The 6,426-nt window shown below is 41.8% G+C and overlaps 1 non-coding gene across 1 annotated transcript; it reads left to right on the top strand.

The window, feature by feature from the left end:
* Nucleotides 1-1,269: 1,269 nt before the first annotated feature.
* Nucleotides 1,270-1,343, top strand: trnat-agu (transfer RNA threonine (anticodon AGU)). The gene has a single exon. It is a non-coding gene; the product is annotated as a tRNA-Thr (tRNA).
* The last annotated feature ends 5,083 nt before the right edge of the window (nt 1,344-6,426 follow it).

The following is a 6,426-nucleotide window of genomic DNA, read 5'->3' as shown; positions in this document are numbered from 1 at the left end:
AGCAAGAGAGTTAGATATCAAGAGACATAGATAGATAGATAGATAGATAGATAGATAGATAGATAGATAGATAGATAGATAGATAGATAGATAGATGGATAGATAGATGGATGGACGGCAAGGCAAGCACCTGATTGACAGTGGTCCGTGATCTGCTGTTATGCTACTATGCTACTGACCATTGGGGGAGCAATACCAAGCAAGAGAGTTAGATATCAAGAGTCATAGATAGATAGATAGATAGATAGATAGATAGATAGATAGATAGATAGATAGATAGATGGATGGATGGACGGCAAGGCAAGCATCTGATTGACAGTGGTCCGTGATCTGCTGTTATGCTACTATGCTACTGACCATTGGGGGAGCGATAGCAAGCAAGAGAGTTAGATATCAAGAGACATAGATAGATAGATAGATAGATAGATAGATGGATAGATAGATGGATGGACGGCAAGGCAAGCACCTGATTGACAGTGGTCCGTGATCTGCTGTTATGCTACTATGCTACTGACCATTGGGGGAGCGATACCAAGCAAGAGAGTTAGATATCAAGAGTCATAGATAGATAGATAGATAGATAGATAGATAGATAGATAGATAGATAGATAGATGGATGGATGGACGGCAAGGCAAGCATCTGATTGACAGTGGTCCGTGATCTGCTGTTATGCTACTATGCTACTGACCATTGGGGGAGCGATAGCAAGCAAGAGAGTTAGATATCAAGAGACATAGATACATAGATAGATAGATGGATGGATGGATGGACGGCAAGGCAAGCATCTGATTGACAGTGGTCCGTGATCTGCTGTTATGCTACTATGCTACTGACCATTTGGGGAGCGATAGCAAGCAAGAGAGTTAGATATCAAGAGTCATAGATAGATTGATAGATAGATGGATGGATGGATGGCAAGGCAAGCATCTGATTGACAGTGGTCCGTGATCTGCTGTTATGCTACTATGTACTGACCATTGGGGGAGCGATAGCAAGCAAGAGAGTTAGATATCAAGAGACATAGATGGATAGATAGATGGATGGACGGCAAGGCAAGCACCTGATTGACAGTGGTCCGTGATCTGCTGTTATGCTACTATGCTACTGACCATTGGGGGAGCGATACCAAGCAAGAGAGTTATATATCAAGAGTCATAGATAGATAGATAGATAGATAGATGGATGGATGGACGGCAAGGCAAGCATCTGATTGACAGTGGTCCGTGATCTGCTGTTATGCTACTATCAGCAGCAGCAGCTGTAGGTTTGGCACCGTGGCTTAGTTGGTTAAAGCGCCTGTCTAGTAAACAGGAGGTCCTGGGTTCAAATCCCAGCGGTGCCTTAGGCGGGCTTTGTGTGCTCCTTGCGAAGCTTGTGCTTCTGCTTTGGCGACCATCAGTTTTAGCAAGATAGGCTTATCGTAAAGCCATCAGAGGACGTAATGAACCGGAAAGCCAACTGGACAGATGCCGGTTTGTAAAGAAGAACCAGAACCCAAAGGACACGCGCTACGCGCACCTAACGGCCAACGTCCAATTCCCATTGCCGCCCTTGGACTGTCGGAACAGGGAGCTTGTTGCTCCCGTCAACCTTACGTTTTCACCTCTGTGTGCTTCCTCTGTTGCAGCCTGCATCCAGATTTTGTTTTGTTTTGTTTTGTTTTGTTTTGTTTTGTTTCGTTTTGTTTTGTTTCGTTTTGTTTTGTTTTGTTCCTTACACCTGAGTGTAGGCACTGGGGAAGGGGAGATTCCTGGCACCGTGGCTTGGTTGGTCAAAGCACCTGTCTTGTAAACAGGAAACCCTGGGTTCGACTCCCAGGGTTTCAAGTTCATAGTTGCCAGAAATCATTTCCAGCACACGATTTTCTTTGTCGTTGAATGCAACATACGTGACCATTGGGGGAGCGATAGCAAGCAAGAGAGTTAGATATCGAGAGTCATAGATAGATAGCTAGCTAGATAGATAGATAGATGGATGGATGGACGTCAAGGCAAGCATCTGATTGACAGTGGTCCGTGATCTGCTGTTATGCTACAATGCTACTGACCATTGGGGGAGCGATAGCAAGCAAGAGAGTTAGATATCGAGAGTAGATAGTAGGGTTTTTTGGGCGCGGCCTATTTTGTTATGACGTATGCCCTAAGCTTATTAATATTCCTACGTCATAATTGGGGGGCGTGATTTTAGAGTTATTTCCTTAATTATTCCTACGTCATATCCGTCAGAAAGTGTACACCCCTAAAACCCTGAACAACAAGGCCACCCATAACCGGTTGTTCTTGTTGTTCTTGTTGGTCAACTGTAGAGTGTGAATGGGTCGGCTCTTCCTGTAGCGGTTGGGGGTCTTTTTTAAATATACATGTAAGGGGCCCAGGTCTTAACAATGCCATTTTGAATAGTGCGTTTATCATATTCACACTGTCTCTGTCTCTGTCTCTGTCTGTCTCTCTCTCTCTGTCTCTCTCGCCCAAGCATTTTATAAGATCAACAAGTTCTGTTGTCTGTAATGGTCCCAGGTCTTAACAATGCCATTTTGAATAGTGCGTTTATCATATTCACACTGTCTCTGTCTCTGTCTCTGTCTGTCTCTCTGTCTGTCTCTCTCTCTGTCTCTCTCGCCCAAGCATTTTATAAGATCAACAAGTTCTGTTGTCTGTAATGGTCCCAGGTCTTAACAATGCCATTTTGAATAGTGCGTTTATCATATTCACACTGGCTCTGTCTCTGTCTGTCTCTATATCTCTCTCTCTCGCCCAATCATTTTATAAGATCAACAAGTTCTGTTGTCTGTAATGGTCACAGGTCCTAACAATTCCTGTTATGCATAGGGTACTTATGTTAACCCCAATGTATATGGCTCTGTCTCTCCCCTCAAATTTAATTAAAAATAAAATTAAAAAAAGAGGGTGTGTGTGTGTGTGGGTGTTTGTGGGTATAGGTTAATTGTATTTGTAAAAAAAAAAAAAAAAAAAAAAAAAAGCTGTGGTTATATTTTATCTCACACATAATATGTTCATTCATTTTACTTAAATACATTCTAGGGTCTTAAAGCTCATAAGAGTTAGACTTAAGATAAGGATATGTTTTTAAGGTATTTTAGCAGGCTCAATCCCTGATGATAAGGAATCATTTAAAAAATAAAAACAACTGATCACTCAATGCTAAATAGATCACAACACTCAAGGCTAAATCACTCACACCACGGGGGACGGGGGTGGGCTCAGACAAACGTAGGCATGGCGTGTGGTCTCAAAACATTCAGAATACTTTTAAACTATATAATTTATAAGCTTTGTAAAATAAACCCAAATATCTCTTTTGTGGGGGTAAACGCTGTTCTGAGTAGTTTGTGACTTGTTTAATACCAAACAAAGCATCGCTATTAAAAAAAAAAAAAAAAAAAAATCACTGTAAAAGCGCTACTTATTTTAGATCTTTATAGTTATTTTCTTGGCTCAGATTGTTTTTTAGCGCGTATAAAGGCCTGAAATATTCTTAGTGTTTATTGACTATAGGTCTTGATGCTTAAAAATGTTTTTTTGAGAGACCAAAAGGTTCTAATAAAAGTTTAGAGTAGAGAGGAGAGAGATCGTCGCCATCTTGGTTTCTATTTGAAATTGATGCAGGGTCATTTTATTGGTTGGTTTTGATATGTTAATTGGTAACAGGACGGCACAAAGGCCAGCCCAGAACAATGCCTTACAAGCAGATCCGGCATACGGCCATCAGTATAAGTATGAAGGTCTGGTCTTCAGCTCGACAGACTCATACTGACCTTTCGATTTAAGCCTAAAGATCAACAATGTCCGGAAACAACATCAACGACTTCGATTTAAACGAGTTTTTAGGTAAGTCTTCAGATTATTTTCATTGACTCAGAGCGTGGGCATGTATTGTAAATAAGGTTATAACATCTGTTTTAAGTTCTGTAAAATTATTTTTCAGCCAGTCAACAGGAGTTAATTCCCAACGCTGAGGAGATCATCTGGAACAACGACGGTAAGATTTTTGTGTTTGCGCTCAAGGGTTCTTATGTATGGGTGTGTGGTTGTGTTTTGAAGCGGCTCATTAGAGTTATGAAAACGTTTTAATATATATTAATGGCGGTCTCTTTAATTACACAGAAACTATCGAAAGGCCTGTGATTAATGTCTCCGAGGATCAACCAAGAGAGGTGGTTGTCCCTAGACAGGCTGTCTGCCGACCGGGTAAGAACTAAACCCCTGTTTGTTTGTATAACGTTTCTGTAAGATGTTTGAGGCCCCGTTTTGTTAATTTTAAAAAATATCCTTTCTAACAGTATTAAGAAACGTGGTTCGAGACAACGAAAGGCCTTCCACATCGAGGGATTGTTTCGTTTTACCTTCGAGAACCGTAACCTTTCAAGAATCTGAAAGGCCGTCAGCCCCTGTATCTGATAGCGGTGAGTATATATCTGCCGCTTGTAAGAGGTTAAAGCTTTTTATAAAGAGGGGTGGTTAAAGGTTAAACATGTCTCTTACCTTCACAGAAGTGCAAAAAGCTAAACCATCTGAAAAACATAAGAAACGATTATTCTTTGGAGGTAAGTAAGATCTTTCAAACTTTAATGTTTTTAAAAGGGTTTTGTTTGCCCGTTGAGGGCTAATATTTAAGCGAGGGGTGTCCATTTCCTGTAGGTCTTGGGGGTTCTGGGAAAGATCTTTAGAAGTCCGGACAGGTCTAGGCTTGTTTCTGGGGCATGTGTTTAGAGATGACCGATTGCCCGACCGTCTGGTTAGGAAGTAAAGCTGTCCGAAAGGTTTTAGTAAGTTGTTTGGCTTATCTCCCGCAATTATACTTCTGTTTTAAAGTGGCTGTAGGAAAAGGCTTGAAGGTGTTCATTGTATTTAATATTTAAACAGATCGTGAAAACGTTTGTGAAACAGGAAGTCCCGGGATCAGGAAGCGTTTACACTTGGAAGGTTCGTTTAAAAATGAAATGTGGTGTGTGTGTGTATAAAAAGTGTTTTATTAACAATATTACATTTAAGAAACAGTTTATTTACAGAGGCTTCTCTGTTTTACATTTATTATCAAGTCCTAATAAATATATTGTCTGTAAATAATAAGGCGTTGTAGTGAATGTCTAAGCCTATTTTCAAAGGTCTAAAAAAGCTAAAGGTTTTGAAGGTCCTGGACATGTTGTTTTAAGTTTGATTTCTGTCGCCGTTTAAAGATGTAAATGTAATGTATATTTTTATTCTTCCCAAGACTCTTGGGATAGTCATTCTGTGGATGAGCTATTGAGGACAATTACCCCGTCTAAGTGGGATCAAACATCTTCCCTGGAGAGATCACCGAGAGGATCCCCCACGGTGGTCTTGGAGACCCCCCAACATCTACTCAGGCCACAGCCTTCTGGGGGTAATTCAACAATCCAGATTCAGCCCGCCGCATTGTCGGGCGGAACAAATACAGGCAACCAACAACCTCAGGGGTCGCCGTCAGTCAGGGTTGACACACCACCCAACGACGGACTGGTTTCAACATCGTCCCCCCAGCCCCGTTTCTTGGCTACAGAAACGCTGAACAGTACACCGCGATTGGCCAGGGTGTCACCGCAAAGGCCTTCTTGGTCTCCGTCCGTGAGTATACGCTCGCTCCCTGCCTCCTTCGACCGAGATTTACCGGAGCGACCATCCTTTGCAGCTGAGCCAGGACACCATCCCCCGGAGCTACTTCCTGAAGGTCGGCATGAGTTGCTACATACCTTGTTACTAAATCAAAGACTTGTGTTAGTGGGGCAAAACCTTGTGATAGAGAGTCAAAACACCCTTATTAATACCCTTACTAATGAATTGTACCGTATTTAATGTTTTAATAGATACAAAACGCCTTACTATTGTGGGTTGTTGGAAAAATAAAAAATAAAAAAAATGTCCGGACTTGGTAAAAGAACTCACAAACTAAAGGATTATGAACAAGTTAGGTCCCCAAAAAGACCTTCCCGAGAGAACACCCCCGGCCCTGTTGTGAACTCCTCTGATGTCCCAATGAACCAGGAACTATTACAAATGATAAATGATTTAAATAACCCCCAATCACCACCGATAGAATGTGAATTACCAGACTTACCGGTGAACCCCGACCTGTTACAGATGGTCAATGATCTAAATAACCACCTCCCAACGGTAGCGCTTATAGAGGTTCAACCCCTAGTTCACCCCGATTTGTTTGAAATGGTGGAGGCTTTGGAGACGCTACCCCGACCAAATTCTGCCCCTATTATAAATGATTTGAGACCATTAGAACACAGTAGAAGCAGCCGTCACTATAGAGGAGGGTCTTGACATTAACCGGGTGGATATCTTTGAAGGACTTTTACAGGCTTTAAATGAGCCTCCTCAAAAAGGGGGTTTTGTAGATGTCAGCGGTGGGGGTGTTCGGAATGTGGAGGGTTCTGA

The sequence above is a fragment of the Amia ocellicauda genome, chromosome 2, assembly GCF_036373705.1.
Source record: "Amia ocellicauda isolate fAmiCal2 chromosome 2, fAmiCal2.hap1, whole genome shotgun sequence".
Taxonomy (NCBI): domain Eukaryota; kingdom Metazoa; phylum Chordata; class Actinopteri; order Amiiformes; family Amiidae; genus Amia; species Amia ocellicauda.
This window is presented reverse-complemented; position numbering and strand designations above follow the sequence as displayed.